The sequence below is a fragment of the Gymnoscopelus braueri genome (genome assembly GCF_963280865.1).
Source record: "Gymnoscopelus braueri genome assembly, chromosome: 5".
NCBI lineage: Eukaryota > Metazoa > Chordata > Actinopteri > Myctophiformes > Myctophidae > Gymnoscopelus > Gymnoscopelus braueri.
Genome location: NC_137606.1, coordinates 16479468 through 16497783, shown reverse-complemented (window position 1 = coordinate 16497783; position 18316 = coordinate 16479468). Strand labels below are relative to the sequence as shown.

The following is an 18316-nucleotide window of genomic DNA, read 5'->3' as shown; positions in this document are numbered from 1 at the left end:
CCTGGGATATCACATGGTCTGACTGGCTTTCCTACATATTGCTACAAGGTTATGATCACTGAAACCAATAAGTACCGATACCGTATCGGTATCGGTACCTATTGGTTTCAGTGATCACTGACTGTTTGAAGGAAATTGACTGTCATATTTTAATGTAATTGTCCTGTAATGTCTTGTTGAATGTCATGTTTTTATGTTATGTGTGGACCCCAGGAAGATCAGCTAATGGGGATCTTAATAAACTCATCTACCTACAGTATACATCTACATATAACACCACCTCTGTAGTGCAGACCAAGCAGATTAACAGAATGAAGTGAAGGCGAATTCCTTGCTAAAAACAGAGACATCCTGAAAGCCATACCTTTTGTAACACTTTTGGCCAGTAGCTACACAAAAGAAGTGTTTGGTATTCCCTGTTTGATTGTTAGTTAGCCCCATTAGCAGCCCCTAGAGGCTGTGCTGGGCCTTCCCCCTTCTTTTCCACACCCAACAACAAATGCAAGAGAAAACCAACATAGTCTCAGCAAACTCAACACGCCTTGGCTTCACCATTCACAGAGGAAAGAGCATGGTCCTCAAAATAAAACACAGACAGCTTTACTCCCATCACACTAGAAGGTGAAGCACTAGAGGAGGTGTAGAGCTTCGCCTATCTGGGGCAGCAGTGTTGATAAACTGGGCGGGACCGATGCCGACATGAAAGTTAGGATTGGTAGGGCAAGAGCAGCTTTCCATCAGCTGAAGAATATCTGGGGAATGAGGATCCTCAGATCTGCCCATAAACACCAAGATCAGGATCTTCAATTCCATGGTGAAGCCTGTTCTGCTGTATGGAGAAGATACCTGGAGAACTGTTAACACCATGAAAAGAATCCAGGCATTAAACAACACCTGCCTTAGAGGAATCCTCCGAATTCGCTGGTCAACACACAATCAGTAACCTGGAACAGTGGCAGCGAACAAGACAACACCCTGTAGAGGAAGAAATCCTCCAAAGACGCTGGGGATGGATTGGCCACACTCTTCGCAAACCTGCATCTAATATCACAAGATATGCCCTGTTCTGGTACCCACAAGGGAGAAGGAAGGGGGGCAGACCAAGAAACACCTGATGTGAAGATATCAGGCCACACATGGGGACATCTTGGCGAAACTGGCCCAGGACCGGGATGCCTGGAGAGCACTTGTTCGTCGTGGCATGCCCAAAGTTGGGCTATAGGCGTAAGTAAGTACGTACAAAGTCACCTAAATCAGTAAGGTTCATCCTTGCTGAGCACATTAAGTTTCATGCCAATCTGCCTGTTTGATATGCCTGTTATATATTGATATATCTTGCATATATTTTGGTAATTTTGTCTTAATGGTGGCCCTGAAGGAAAATATATTGGGTCACCAGAATTAGTAGGGACCATCATCAGGGAACATGAAAGTGCACAGGAAATGCAATCTACGAGAGTCGTAGACACTATCCCCCATGGCCAAATGGACTCTCAGCTCCTAGCCCTGTACGGGCTCCAAACATGTACAAATGCAAAAATAAAGGTGCTTACCCCAACGCCCCAAATGTTAACTAACTGTCCGGAGTTCTAGTGCAAGGTAATAATCCATATTCTTCAATAAAGAACTGTTTTAATCAGAAGGAGCGAGTGCATTCTCCGGCAGCGGCAACAGCCGCGGAACTTCCGCGGAACTGCCGGTGGAGGAGCGGCAGCTCCCGGCAGTGACTGCCGGCGGTGGAGCGGCAGCTGCCGGCGGAGCAGCGGAACTGCCGCGGAAACTGCCGGTGGAGGAGCGGCAGTCGCGGAACTGCCGGTGGAGGAGCGACAGTCAACTTCTTTTTTCCGCCGATAAAGTATAGTTTTGGACCATGACGGAGGCGCGCCGAATCAGCAGACCTTGAGGCCAAGGAGTCGCGCCCGAGCGCCTCCAGGCGCGAGTGCCCGCGACGACCGGCCGATGGTCTGCTATTCGACTAAGCGCCGTCCGAGTTATGTACCGATAGGCACAGAATCGTAAATAATATTGGTGGGGACTGCGTTACACAAACGCAGCACACTCCCACAGCTGGCGCCGCCGAGGCAGCAGCCGCTGCCGGAAAATGCACTCGCTGTCCCTCGTTTTAATCCCGTCTGTCCCCACCCCCCGTTGACTTCCAGTTTACATTTTTTGTATTTCCGGATGAGCTTCGTCACTACCGCCCATTGTGAATATCCGACAGAATCGGCCAAAGACGGCATTAAAACAGTTCTTTATTGAAACATATGGATTATTACATTGCACTAGAACTCCGGACAGTTAGTTAACATTTGGGGCGTGGGGGTAATCACCTTTATTTTTGCATTTGTCCATGTTTGGAGCCCGTACAGGCTAGGAGCTGAGAGTCCATTTGGCCATGGGGGATAGTGTCTACGACTCTCGTAGATTGAAAATGTCAGAATCATAAAATACATCTACGAGAGTCGTATTCTACGCCTAAGCCGTTGCCAAACCCTACATAAACAAATGCAATCTCCCATTACTTTAATACTATATACAGCTGTGTCCTGCAAGTTAAAATACACAACTATAAAATCAATAAATGCCAAGCCCAGCCAAGCATGACGGCAGGTTCGCCCGACGCGCAATCAAAAGATACCTAACCAAAACTAATCAGCCTGCAGCTGTGAGCTGACGCCGGCTGGGAGGTCCCACAGGCTACATAGTGCATGCATGGCATGCCAATATTCACTGAAATGTAGTTTTTGCAAAGTCTTTTAAGTTTGTGTAACCAGTGTGTAACCAACATCTGAAGTGAACTGAGCTCCTGACCTCTGGCTTGTTGAGTATAGTAGCATTATTTTGTTATTTAGCAAGCTGCTAGTAGTGGTACCCTAAGTGCTTTTCTATTAGTATTGTATTATTAGCTTGTGTGGTAGTCTGTAGTTTATAGTTGTATTGTTTGTGTGCTTCAAGCAGTAGGCTATTGGCACTTTGTAGTAGTATAAGTAGTTTCACCCTGTATAGGCCACTTGATTGCCTTGTGAAGTGTGTGGTTTTGCCAGCACTCCTGGCAGACGATTAGCAATCAGTTGAAGTGGCCTTATACCACCAGCTGAAAGCGGCAGCTTTTAAGCGGCGGCCAGCAAACGAAGGCCAGGCGGACAAAGGCTACTTAGTCACTGAACGATAAGCTGTATCATTGATTAGTGACATATATAGTAGTGTGATAGATATAGTAGTGTATAGTAGTATATGTTTAGTGATCTACAATGTGTTTTCTTCCTATTCCTGTCCTCTCTTCTTCCTGGTGGTCGCACAAACACTGGGTTACACCCAGATGTCGCGACACAACTAATCTCATCTATCCTACTCTTTCAACTCACGTCGAGCAAGTGGTAACGGGAGGGCTTTGGAATTGCCACTCGGCTGTGGTGGAAGGCAAATCTGCTTTCATCTCAGCCTACGCATCCTTGCTCTCCCTTAACTTCCTTGCTCTGACTGAGACCTGGATCAGACCAGAAAACACTGCTACGCCCGCGGCTCTGCCAGATGTGTACTCTTTCTCTCACACTCCCAGAGCCGTGCGGACAGGTGGTGGGGCTGGTCTGCTAATTTCCAGAAAATGGAAATACTCTCCTGTTTCACTGTCACAATTCTCTCCTACCTCATTTGAATTTCATGTGGTCACTGTTTCTCATCCAGTCAAGCTCACCATTGCAGTTGTTTATCGCCCACCGGGCCCTGCTGGTGGCTTCCTGGAGGAGCTGGACCATCTAGTCTCCCACTTCCCTGTCGATGGCTCTGGATTCATCCTTCTGGGTGACTTCAACCTCCCGACTGAGAAGCAGCTAGACCCACTACTTTCGTTTCTCGCCGCCTTTGACCTAGTTATTTCCCCATCTCCTCCTACCCATGAGGCGGGCAACCAACTGGACCTGATCTTCACCAGAGGCTGCTCTATTGCTAACCTGTCTGTCACTCCTCTTTCCAGTGAAAAGGGTAAGAAACTCTCTGATCACTACTTCATGTCCTACTCTCTCTCTCTCTCTCCTCTCCCCCCTCACAGCCCCTCCCTACCCACATGATTTCCTCACGTCACAATCTTCGCTCACTTTCCTCCACTGATCTTTCCTCTTCTGTTCTCTCTGCTCTCCCTGCCCCTGAATCCTTTGCTCTTCTATCCCCTGATACCGCCACAGATCTTCTTTTCTCTACTCTATCCTCTTCTCTCGACCATCTCTGTCCCCTCACCACCAGGCCTGCACGCCAAACTCCACCTGCCCCCTGGTTGTCGGACTCGGTGCGGACTGAGAGACGGAGCCTGAGAGCGGCTGAACGCAAATGGAGAAATGGCAACCTCCTGGAGGACCTTCTCACCTTCCAATCTCTCATTTCTACTTTTTCCTCCTCTCTATCAGCTGCTAAAGCTGCTTTTTTCTGCACTAAAATTCAGGCTTCTGCTTCCAACCCTAAAAAACTCTTTGAAACTTTCTCCTCTCTCCTGCAACCACCACCCCCTCCTCCCTCCTCGTCCCTCCTCCCTGACGATTTCGCCAACTTCTTTGACAAGAAGGTGAACGATATCCGATCCTCCTTCCCTCCTCCCCCGGCTGGTGCCCTGCGCACTACCCACACCCGTCTGCCTGCCACCCCCCCCTCTCTACCTTCATCTACTCCTCTTCCCCCCCTCATCCCCTCTCTATCCCACTTCTCTCCCCTCTCCCCTAACGAGGTCCTTCTCCTTGTTACCTCTAGTCGCCCCACCTCATGCTCTCTGGACCCGGTCCCATCCACTCTGCTGCAGTCTATTGCACCTGAACTTCTTCCCTTCTTAACCCACCTTATTAACACCTCTCTGACATCTGGCTACTTTCCCTCTACTTTCAAAACTGCCAGAGTCACCCCCCTCCTGAAGAAACCGACACTTGACCCCTCTGAGATCAAGAACTACAGAACGGTTTCCCTTCTATCCTTCCTATCTAAAACTCTCGAACGTGCTGTCTTTAAACAACTGTCCTCCTATCTCCACCAGAACAACCTCCTGGACTCCAACCAGTCTGGGTTCAAAGTGGGTCACTCGACAGAGACTGCCCTCCTGGCAGTGACGGAGTCGCTCCATGCCGCTAGAGCGAACTCTCTCTCCTCCGTCCTGATACTCCTGGACCTGTCTGCAGCGTTCGACACGGTGAACCATCAGATCCTCCTCTCCACCCTCGAGGGGATGGGTGTCTCAGGCTCTGCACTCTCCCTGTTTGCATCCTACCTGACGGATCGCTCCTACCAGGTGATGCTGAGAGGGTCTGTGTCAGAACCACACAGGCTCACAACTGGGGTTCCCCAAGGCTCGGTTCTGGGTCCTCTTCTTTTCTTTCTCTACACTACATCTCTGGGTGCATGGCTTTTCCTACCACTGCTATGCCGATGACACCCAGCTGATCCTCTCATTCCCCCCCTCTGATACCCAAGTGGAGGCACGCATTGCTGCTTGTCTGGCTGACATCTCGGAGTGGATGTCGACAAACCACCTGAAGCTCAACCTGGACAAGACCGAGCTGATGTTCCTCCCGGGGAAGGGCTGTCCGCACCGAGACATGGCCATCACCATTGATAATGCTGTGGTGACCTCAACTCGGACTGCGAAGAATCTGGGTGTGACCCTGGACGATCAACTGACGTTCTCGGCAAACATTGCATCAGTGACAAGGTCCTGCAGATTCCTCCTCTACAACATCAGGAGGATTCGCCCCTTCCTCACGGAGAAGGCAGCCCAGGTGCTCATCCAGGCTCTCGTCATCTCCCGCCTGGACTACTGCAACTCCCTCCTCGCTGGTGCTCCGGCATCTGCCATCAGACCTCTGGAGCTTGTTCAGAAAGCTGCGGCTCGTCTGGTGTTCAACCGCCCCAAGTTCTCCCACACAACCATCCTTCTCCGTTCTCTACACTGGCTCCCCGTAGCGGCTCGCATCCAGTTCAAAACCCTGGTGCTAGCCTATAGGGCAGTGAAAGGAACAGCTCCTTCCTACCTCCGGGCTATGGTCGATGCCTACACCCCTGCCCGACCACTTCGGTCTGCCACCTCGGGGCGACTGATTGCCTCGTCACTCAAGGGTCCTTCTGGCCGATCCACACGGTCACGACTCTTTTCTGTTCTGGCCCCACAGTGGTGGAATGAACTTCCCACTGATGTTAGGACAGCAGAGTCACTGCCCATATTTCGCCGCAGGTTGAAAACCCACCTCTTCAGGAAACACTACCCTTCCTCTCTGCCTGACCTACTTGTTGTTAACTAGTTGTACGAACGCTTGTTTTCTATTGTTGTATTGTTTATTGGATCTTGTTTAGTCGATACACTTAATTGTTTTAGCTCATGCTCATTTGACTTAGCTATTTTGTCTCATCTGTTTATGGAAATAGGTAGCTGATATATTGCACTTTTACCTTAGCGCTAGGTATACTCTTGGTTGCTTGTTTTTGCAGAAAATGCACTAAAGACTTCTGGTGATTAGTAGTTTTCGTTCCCTACCTATGTTGAATACACTTATTGTAAGTCGCTTTGGATAAAAGCGTCTGCTAAATGACTGTAATGTAATGTAATGTAATGTAATGTAATGTAATGTAATGTAATGTTTGCGTTAAATCCAGTGAACTTCTCCTGGAGGAGGGTTGATGCCCTAGTTGCCCCCTCCCCCCTGTTAACACATTCACCGCCAATAGGGAGAATTCTCCCTATTGCAAATCCACCTGTTCACCGCCAATAGGGAGAATTCTCCCTCTTAATTTTTTTTCGTTATTCACAACGAATTAGGAGATATATAAAAAAATAAAAATAAAAATCCATTCACTTCAATGTTAAAAAATAGACGGACAAATAATTCAAATTTTTTCTATTAAAACTCATTAAAATGGCTGGCAGTGGGTGAGTACATTATGAAAAACCTCTGGCAGTCAATAAGGATGCATGCATAGTGCTGTTATTGCGTCAGTAAATTGTCACGTGTTTTTTTCAATGCAACTGACCAATGTCGATTTCAGGTCAGAACATCATGCTTTTGGGGATACGAGACGAGAGCATCACTTCGACACGACAAAAAAAAAATCCATATTAACTTTTCACTTTTCATTGAGCCTTTGTTTATTTCTTCCTTTCTTAATTGTGTAGTTTAGTATTTATTTGTAATTGTTAGTTTTCTTATTATATCATATTGTATTTAAAGACACAAAATGTCCGTTTCTCTGGAAGAGGCATTTGCTTCTCTTCCCATCACACTGAAAGAGAATCAGAAAGAGATAATGTGTTCATTAATGGTAGGTGAACATGTATTTGCTGTCCTTCCCACTGGTTATGGAAAAAGTGTTTCTTTTGGTTTTTTTGGACACTTAATGGATAAGGTGAGTAATTTAATTGTAATAATTCTGTAATAGAAAAATGTGGCTTTGGTGAGTGGTTGATATTAAGTTGTTACATTAAATATTAAAATATAAAACAATGACTCAATGAACATTTTAATTAATTTGAATGTTTGTCAATGGAATTAATGTTCATTAAAACATTTTTGCTATTATTTTACTATAAGCATTTTACTTTTATTTCACAAAATTACACTACTGTTAGTTTCACTTGTGTGAAAAAAGGTAGATGGGATTCTTTTGATCACTACACAGCTGTGCTGGTAGAAGACAAGTACATCTACATCTGGGGAGGGCTAAGGACGCCTTCTGCAACGTGCTTCATGAATTTGATATCAAGCTGAACAAATGGTCCAAGCCGACTGTTTCGGGGACTGTTCCAGACGGGAGGAGAATGGAGAGCTATACATATTTGTTGGCATCAGCCTGAAGAGGTATGATACCCTCAATGATCTGTGGAAATTCAATCCAGTTAACTTCTCCTGGAGGAGAGTTCATACCCTTGCCCCTCTGGAAAGGATGCGTGGTGCCTGCTGTTGCATGGATGGAGTCCAGAGTAGCCCATTGGGTCCTAGACCATGTGATGATCGTTGACTCCTAGTCTGAAGACAACGGCCAAGCTAGCCTCCTGGTTATTCAGTACGGTCTGAGTCGGGCTGCATCTACCCGGCGAGTTCAGATCGGGTGGGAACTGCAAAACATGGGGCTAGACTAGGGCTGTGCCGGAGAACTGTGTGTGAGAGCTGTGTGTGTGTGCGCCCGCATCCATCTTACCACTTCTTCAGAGATGTTTTTGTGTGGTCCAATGAGGTATGGAGTAAGAAAGGGTTCCGCAGGTCTGCAGTTGGCAAAAAGCCATAGATTGAAATGACTACAGCAGGATACACCCAACTAGAGGACTTCAGCCTTGTCCAACAGTCCATTATTTTCCCCCGCAGACAAAATGTCCCCAAATGTGTCTTTGGTATTAAACTTGCAATGGGCCTGGTCTTTAAGATACACCACAACATTGGGATCCCCCTGTATTTGTCAAAATACTTCCAAAACGTTAACGAAGTCCAGGATCATAACACCAGAGGCAGCTCCACGAATCATGTTCAACCCAGATTTAGCTCAACAAAGGGAATGAACTCGTTCTCATGCTATTCAACAAAAATGTGGAATGCCCTACCAAAAGGAGTAAAGGAGTGTAAAACCCTACTCACTTTCAAAACTGCCCTAAAGATACACCTTCAGGAGGCTGCAATTCGAAAATGGCCCCTGTCTAAGTCTTAACCTACCCCCTCCCCTTTTTTTTCTTCTCTTATATTTTTCACTCTTCATACCAGTAACCTGTAAGCTGATTGTATGACGTTCTGTATAGTAGTGTGTATATCTGTCTGTCTCTTATGTCATCATGATTTGTGTGCATGGGGTTCTCATCTTAAACAAGCTCAGTGCTTAATGAGTCTTCCAGTTTAGTAGACCTTGTATTGTGAATTTGTACTTCCATGTACTTACTTGTTCTCATGTCTTACTAAATAAAGTACATCAATCAATCAATCAATCAATCAATCAATCAAACCTCCCTGTATGCCGCTTGACTTCCCTGGTCTTAAAGAACGAGCTTTCCTGGACTTTATTTGAGCTGTTACTTAAGTAGCAGTTATTACAGTGACAGATGTACGGTATCATTTATGGACGTCACGTGCCATAAATGAGCCTTATGCACCATTGCTTTGGGTCCATCTACTCTACAATATATACAACATATTCAAAACCAAATCATTCCTTGGCGTGGTTGTATTATTAAAACGTTATAAAACCATTGTTCCTTGATCAGCTGAGGAAGCATCCTGGAGGACATTTCCTCAAACCAGTGGTCAACGTATGTTTTTGTAATAATCTACTGTAACTCTACAAACTAACTAGTAACTAAAGCTGTCGCATATTTAGTGAGTAAAGGTACAATATTTGCCTCTGAGATGTAATGGTGTATTTTATTTTCCCTTTCTGTTGTACCAGTGAAACTGTTGGTTGACTTGATCTTGATCTTTGAATTGTTCCCTCTCCTCCTCTCTCCTTTCCTCTCCTCTCTGTCACTCCTCTCCTTTCATCTCCTCTCCTCTCTTCCTGTCCTCTCCTCTCCCTTCAAATCTTTTTTGTCAGTACTGTTTAATTTTTGCATAATTGCCAAAACCTAATGTCAAAATAAACCGCATCCGTCCTGTAAATTGCGGTTTCCTTGAATTACTAGTTATAAGAATAAAACTGTGGTACTGCTGAAGTTTAGGTTGAAAGGTACATTTTGGTATTACCTTTTCATTTGAATAGATCTGGTAAGATGTGTGCCGAATGAGACATGGGTGATAAATATAAAAAATCCCCTTGATTCTGAGTTATTACTGTAGCAAAGTATGGCAAAGACAAATTCAAAATATTTGTTATACGCTTTTATTAAAGGATTCATATTACAGGACAGATAGTATTGACTAGAAATCAAGTATGGATTGTGGAAAATGGAGTGCTGCTCCTCTTGGGGCAGACCAGCGTAGATGTTTGCTGAGGGAAGGCCCAGAACTTCAGCCAGCTTAGAGACTGTTGTAGCCGGAATATTTTTAACAGCCAACACCAGTCTGATAAGCTAGCTGACAGGACGGGAGAGCAGAGTCCTCCAGATGCACACTTCATATCGCTTTCTTTTTAAAGAGATATGTACGTATACAGTATGTACACACATATATTGTTTAGCCACAGTTGTATTGTACGTGCATGTGACAATAAAAATCTTCAACTTATAGCAATAGGAATTTTTAAACATCACCACTGAGGCTGTGAAAAAAATATTTTAGCCATTAAATTGCTGTGTCTGCTGCATCACAGAATTAAAATCTGTTAGATAATGACAAATACTATGAATGATATCCCTATGGCATGTGGTGTTTACTAATTATTGTACTCTTATCAGTTAAAAACCTTTAAGTATCAACACTTGGACCTATGAAACACTTTCAAAATGCATCGCATACAGTAGGCAATTTTTCTTAATTCCAGATAAGTTCAGAAGAGGAGATACAAGGTTTTTCCTTGAAAATGATGCTTGGCTGAGTCTGCATTGTTCTTACCGCTGGTGTGCCTTCACCGGCATGATGCAGCTTGTTCCTTTGTGCCTCCAGGTACTGACTGAAGGGCTTCTGGAGAGATGGTCCTATCCTGGGCACAGACCTGACACCACATCCCCAGGGACATCCGCACAAAGAGAGAGACACACAGACAGACAGACAGACAGACAAAGAAAGGGAATGTTAGTTCACTTACTTTTAAATGTTCTGAAGTCTTCCTGTGATAAAGGGCAGAGAGAGAAGTCTTAAGACCCCAAATCCTTAGTTCCTGTGAGAGAAAACTCAAAAGAACACTGCCGGTGCTCCTTCAAAGTCCTCTGGGCACACAGTAACATCAACACAAGCTAGGCTCCCTGTTACAGTAGGCCTCTATCTCTCCCACTCCACTGCCTTGTGAGAAGTAAGGCAGAAGAGTGGACTGAAGCAGAACCTCCACAGCTTTGCCTTTATACCCCTCAGGTCTCTATAGGAGCCTGTGTCAGCCTCTTCAACCAGGAAGTGAGTCGACATGATGTTATTGCCTTTACCACCATTGCTGCCGTATGAGTGGAAAGCTATCCAATCAGGGCGGGTTCATGCCTCATAAGGACATCTGAAAACACTGCATTAGGTGAATGTCAACCTCTTGACTATTGACCAACCTCTTGATCATCAGTGCTGGCGCCCCCCAGGGGAGCATCAGTTCTCTGTTCACCCTGTACACATGCACAGGCAGGCAACACTGCTGAGCACTATCAAATACATAATACAGTTTTCTTATCGTTGCTGTTGGGCAGAAACCTCTTATCTCCATATTTTAACTTGTATTTTCATAAATGAACGCCCTACTTGGTCATACTGCAGCATCACTCAACAGTAGCAGATCCACAAGCTCGTTTTGAGCTTTTGGATCTGCTACTTTTGCTTTCTTTGAATTTGGATCCTGAAAAGTAGCATTTTTGGACGTAATGAGGTTTCCACCCGACAGAGACGTTATTATACAGCCATCCTGGGTTTCATGTACGACAGCTCGCCTCAGACACAGCTGTAGATACAAACATGAGATTCAGAACTTAAGCATATACTGTATGGAGCACATATTCTAAGTGGTTCAGAGGTAAGAAACCTTTATGACAATAAACTTGAATTTATTTTCATTGAATTAAATGTACATGTACATACTGTACAGTATGGAGTTGGACGCATTCTTTTACCCATCGCTGTAATGCTGTCCTCTCTCTTTCTCCAGGTTTTGTGTGCATGGTCACATGGTGGAGGAGCTGGTGAGACGAGAGGTGGAGCGCTGTGACAGACTGGCAGGGTTTATGGCCATGATGAGTGTAGCTGGAGGCACGGGATCCGGGGTTGGCACCTATGTCACCCAGTGTCTGAAAGAGGCGTACCCTGACTCCTTCATCATCATCCACCTGGCCTTATAGCACCGGAGAGGTATGGCGGGCTAGTGCCTGATTTAAGTTGCGTAAGTTGCATCTTAATTGTGCAACTAAGAATGAATAGGCGTTTCTGTTGTTTCTGTGTACAGTATAATGCTACGCAAATACTTGCAGTGTAAATCTAATCAAATGGACGTATTTCACATTTCACACGTTAAAGACCTTGAAAAGATAAAATGAATTAAATAAATAATAAATCAAGCTGACTCCAGAGAGCTTTAGTTCATGATAACCATAAGGAAAATAATGAATTAATGTTTTAACGTTTTATCCTGTTCCTCAGTCTGATATGTTTCTGCTTCATTCTTCAGATAGGAGAGTGTAGACTGAGAGACAGGAAGCCAAGGGCAGAGAGAGAGGAGAGACATGCAAGATAATAGGGTGTCGGATTTGAACTTGACTCCTTGCAGCTCATACTGTACACCGTACACTAACTGGCTGAGTCACCAGGGACCCCTCAGCTACATCCCATTTAACCACTTTGAACCTAGCATCGCTATTTTGGAAGTGTCATTATAGCAGTGTTTATCAAACTTTTTCGTGTCAAGGACACCCAAATTGATATGTATTTGGCCGCGGACCCCCTTCTGAAAATGTTTTGTGAAAAGATCTTCCCAACCATTTTCAAGATTAAAAAAATAAATAAAAAAATAGCAGATGCACAAGCATCCAAAAATGATTGTGATGCTATATTAACATGTTTTGCTGGGGACCCCATGGGACCCCACTTTGAGAACCACTGCATTATAGGCAAACATTTTCAATTATAGAAAAAACTGTAGATCTGCTAATTCACAATGCATTGCGACGATGCAACACGTGAGCTTGTAGATCGGTTACTTAAGCTAATCGTTGTACGACGAAGTGTATAGGCCTTAAACTGAATCAATCCCTGATCATCTCTGAAAAAGCCAAATGATACATTTATTTTCTTCTCCTGTTTTTCTTTTAGGTGATAGTTCAGAACTACAACTCTGTCCTGACGCTGTCCCACCTATATGGACTGTCGGACGCCATTCTGGTGCATGAGAACGACACGGTGCACAGGATCTGTGCTCAGCTGTTGAACATCAAGCACATCTCTTTTAGTGACGTTAACAGGGTTATAGCTCACCAGCTGGGCAGCGTCCTGCAGCCTGCACTCACCACCGACTCCTATGGAGCCTACAGCAGAAACCCCTTAGGTTAGAGCGACCGACACACACACACACACACACACACACACACACACACACACACACACACACACACACACACACACACACACACACACACTTCAAGCACGTAATGACAGCATTTAGCTCTTTAGCCATGTCATATGGCTGTCATGATGTTGGTGCAGTTTTATATAGCGCCTTTATCCAAAGCACTTCACAATTTGTGTTGCATTTCACACACTTACTCATCTCTCAGGTGAGTTGCTGAGTAGCCTGGTGTGTCATCCTGAATACAAGCTGCTGAGGAAGGTATGTTTGGTGGAAACCCGACTGAAGTTCTGTTCAACATTGAACATCTTTCGCAGAGTAGGCGAAAGGGCCTACTCTGTGTGGAGTTTGCATGTTCTCCCCGTGTCTCCTAGGGTAGTTAATACCCTCACAAAAACATGTAGTAATCCTGGTCACTATATACTGCCTCCCCCTGGTCAGCCGGGGTGCCTGATGGAGGGGAAGGGAACTGGTTGGAATAACGTGTTCCTTCCACACGCTACGTCCAACCAGGGAAACTTCCCCCTGTCGAGTGACAAGAAGGTCAGTTGGCTCTCATGCATTGAAGGAGGCATGAGCTCGGCCCTGGCCTCCCTAGGCTGGTGGGGGGAGTGTAGTGCCCAGGATCACTTAGCAAATTGGCACCAGGTGAAAAAAGGGTTACAAAATCGAGGGGAAAAAAACATTGAACATGTAACTTGTTACAAAAGGACATTAATTCAGTTATTTTAGATACAATGTGACAATTCTTTGCAGAAAGAATTTAGAGACAATTGAAGTAAAATGTCCCCATATACTGTACTTGCTGGTTGAGTATGAAGTGAGTGCTGAAATAAATATATAAAATATACCCATTTGCATATCCATTAGCTGCAACAGGTGTTAATCCTGGGTTCAATACAGAACTCAAAACACAGCACATTATGTAGGACTATCAACACAACATTGGGCCTAGGGTGCACCAGTAGGTGACAGCCAGGTTAATGTGTAGACAAAATCACAACGTCCCTGGTTCGAGTCCATGTTGCATGTCCTTCACCCCCTCTGTATCCTGTCGATACTATATAAAAAAATACTGCCTTAAAATATATAAAAAGAAAAAAATCATTGGGGAAGGAAAAACATTTCTGAATTACCCACAAATACAAATTATACAAAGCTTTGTATAACAAAAAGAAAACAAGACAGGGTCTGATAATGGAATCATAAGACTTGGTGGCCAGTCTATGACATCAGTGACCTCCGTTGAACTCCAGTATAAATTTGTTAAATATTTATCAAATTATAAAACCTGATTATGTGGAAATATTTGAGGAGTTATGTCCTTGGCTTACTGGCAGTAATGCACTAGAAATATTGATACTGATCAGTCCTCTGGTTTGTGAGATTATCCCTAGACAGACACACACACACACACACACACACACACACACACACACACACACACACACACACACACACACACACACACACACACACACACACACACACACACACACACACACACAAACGCACACACGCACACACGCACACACACACACAAGTCAAGAAAAGCTCGTACGAAAGCAGGCTTTATGGTGTCATCGCTATTGGCACACACAGGAGCTTTTCTAGACGGCTCGCCCCATAGGAGCACTTATTTGATTGTTGCAAAACATGTTGCAGTTAAGTGCGTCCTGTCAATCCCTCCTGTACACATTTTGAAGATCATCTCCATTTGTTTTCCTGTGTTTCAGGTATAGACTGGCTGTGGCAGGTGCGTGCTCCTCCCGTCCTTACTGGAGGGAGTGTGAGAGGAGCAGGCTTCAACGCCTCACTGGCCAACCTGCTCATACTGAGGCAAAGACGTTTACAGTGCAGACACAGGTCAGGAATCTGTCTCACTTTAGTTTAGTTTTTTTTTATACTGATTTGATTTATTTGATTAATTTGTACAACAATTTTTGTATACATATACAGGACATGTTAGTTCTTTCCACGTAAAAAAATAAAATAATAATATATATATATATATATATATATATATATATATATATATATACGTATGATAAGGAGAATAGGACAAATGATAAAGATAAAAGTACAAACTGAGCAGAAGAGACGCATTGGACAAAGCAAAGACACGATGCTACTTTATAGTCATAGTAAAGATGATATTTAGAAAATGCATCTAGTTATCCAATCGGGTATTCAATTTAGGCTTCTTTTGTAGGGGAGGATGTGGTAGCTACTAGATGTAAATGGAAATTTCGTAGTGAAACTCCTTTATATTTTATGGCAAACTGCCCCCTGTTGGTGGTACATAGTGGGACATGTAATTGATTCGCTTGCCTGGTTGGGTAAGAATGAATGAATGCTGAAATTTGGCTGGAAGTACTGTTTGAAATTATCTGGGAGGTGGAAACACTGGTATTTTGTTTTTATAGGTGAATATACATACATATATATACATATATATACGTACATACATATATATACGTATATATATATATACGTATATATATATATTGGATATATTTATATTAAATATAGTTAGTATATTGAGTGTTGAAAAAAGGGGTGAGGACGGATCCCGTGGACTAGAATTTGTAGCTATTCTGACAAACTTTTTTTGTAGTATATAATTTACGGTGATAAGAATAGGTACTAGCCCACACAATATTACAGTAGGTTAGGTAAGGATATACTAGGCTGTAGTATAGGGTTTTTAAACAGGCTCTATATGGAAATGGGCAGATTTTTCGGATAATCCCCACTGACTGAAACTTTTTTTGAACTGGATGTGTTCTTTCCAGAAGTATTTTTCATCAACCATTATTCCCAAAAATGTGGTGGAGGCTACTCTACTTATTTCAATACCCTCAATACTGCGCTTAGCTTCCTCTGGTCTGGGTTGTTTTTTTCCCATCAGAAAATATTATAAATTTAGTTTTTTTTGTAATGTTTCTTCCTTGATTTTCTTCATTGATTTGGTGAGATCTTCAAGCTTGTTAGATCGGCTATGTTTTGTACATGATACAATAAGCTACAAGTATTATTAAGTAATATTGGGAAGATGACTAAGTTATTGAATCAAGCAATTGGCCTTTGTTCCAAGCAGTTTTGCATGCTAAAAGTGTATTTTCTTTTGTAGCCTACTGTTTATGAGTATGTAAGTAAGCACCGGGTGGCGCTATAGGTATGACAGAAAATAGTTCTCAATAACATTTATTTAATTCCATTCTAAATTGTTTCAGTATTTTCTGACTATTATCTAAAGAATGTGAATTAATGTACACAGGGAGCTTTCAGGATCCAGCCCTGTACACCTCCTGGCTCTCATCAGAAGAAGCTTTCAGCCTGTGGAAATCCCCTATTCCTTTTAATAAAGTACGAGAAGTCTGCAACCCTGGTCAGTACCAGCCAGGACCAAAAATGCACCAAAACCCCTTCTTTCCTGAAATGCTACTGTATATATTACACTTAAATTTCTTATTTTTTCCTGTGTATTTTTAAAAAAAAGTCTTTGTCCTAGGCCTAGGGCCTACATCCATTAATACACCAAGTTTGGGATCTCTGAGGAGGACTTCTTGGACAGTTTTGCATCTCTAGAACAAGTTATCTCCAGCTACAGCTTTCCTTGCTTTGAAAAACAAAACATGCACCTTTTGGTTGTGCTTGTGGACTTGGGAGATGGAAGTGAACAGATAAATATCTATGAGCATAAATTATGTAAATAAAAATAAATGGATACATCTTTTCCTGTTTCTTTTAAGTATCATAACTCAAAGTCCTTGCAATTACTCAAGTGAGCTGCCAGAGTATTAAATTGCTGACACGGTACAGGTGTTTTCCTGTGGTTAATGTGATGACCCAAGCGTCTTCCTTCAGGTGTCTGTCTAGTAGCTTTCCATTACAGCCCAACAGAAGCCAGAGTTTTGGGTCCGATACCGATTTGAGTCCTAGACCTCAGATCACATATGTTTTGAACAAGATTTTGTCAAGAAGTGCAATTTGAATGAAAATATTTAGATGAATAATATTTATCAAATTTGTTTTAGAACATTTAGTATATATGCAAAACATGACTTTAACCACTCAATGTCTTTTCAAAATAGCCGATCTATCACGTATTGTGAACTTATAGCTATTTTCCAAAATGTATGAAAAATGTCTCCTTATCACATGCCCAAAATAGGGACGCCAAGTTGAAAGTGTTTTAAAATTAGGACACATTAAATGCCTAATTGCCGATACCCATGTTGTCAAGAAAGTCAAAATAATGGCTGATTATCGGTCTGGCATTGAGCAGTTTCTTCTATGCCGAGGTTACAACAGCATCGGCCCTGTAAATTGATGTTTCCTTGAATTATTAGTAATTAGAATAAAACTGTGGTACCGCTGAAGTTTAGGTTTAAAGTCTTATGGTTGAAAGCTATATTTTGGTAATACATTTCATTTGAATAGATCTGGTAAGATGTGTGTGGAATGAGACATGAGTGACATAATAAATCCCCTTGATTCAGAATTTTTCCCCAAGTATTGCATAAACAAATTATTTTTTTGTTATATGCTTTTATTAAAGGATACATTTTACAGGACAAATATTGACAAAAATTAAGTATGGTGAAAGGATCTTCGTACCACATTATGTGGATTATGTACCACATTATGTACCACATTATGTGGATTGTGCCTCTTGGGGCAGACCAGCGTAGATGTTTGCTGAGGGAAGGCCCAGAACTTCAGCCAGCTTACAGACTGTTGTTGCCGGGATATTTTTAACAGCCAACACCAGTCTGATAAGCTAGCTGACAGGACGGGCGAGCAGAGTCCAGATGCACACTACTGACGAGAGGAGTGATGGACCAGACCCACAAACTACGGCAAGTCTTGAGTATGCGTTGTCCAAATACACAATCTAGCTACTACAGTATGTTTCAATTGGTAGGGGGGTGTCACAGGAAGAGAGGCAGATATCCCAGATACTCAGTAGATCAGCTGAATGAGCACAGCGCAGGTACAGAAAACACATTCCACTAATATAAAAAACAACCCTGTAATCACATGTCTGATTGCATTTATACACTTCACAAACTTTTTTTTCCACAAGGTGAGTTTGTTTGAGAAAAAAAAATACTATTATAGTAATGACAATCCATCCACAAAATGGTAGTTCTACAACTCTTGACTTACCTCACAGATGACA

The 18316-nt window shown here is 43.2% G+C and overlaps 1 pseudogene across 1 annotated transcript; it reads left to right on the top strand.

The window, feature by feature from the left end:
• The first annotated feature begins 11737 nt into the window (after positions 1–11737).
• LOC308085781 (tubulin delta chain-like) lies at positions 11738–17892 on the top strand (annotated as a pseudogene). The gene is made up of 8 exons: positions 11738–11918; positions 12876–13107; positions 13337–13389; positions 13999–14053; positions 14865–14994; positions 16409–16523; positions 16649–16806; positions 17816–17892. The product of its transcript is annotated as a tubulin delta chain-like (transcript).
• Positions 17893–18316: the final 424 nt, after the last annotated feature.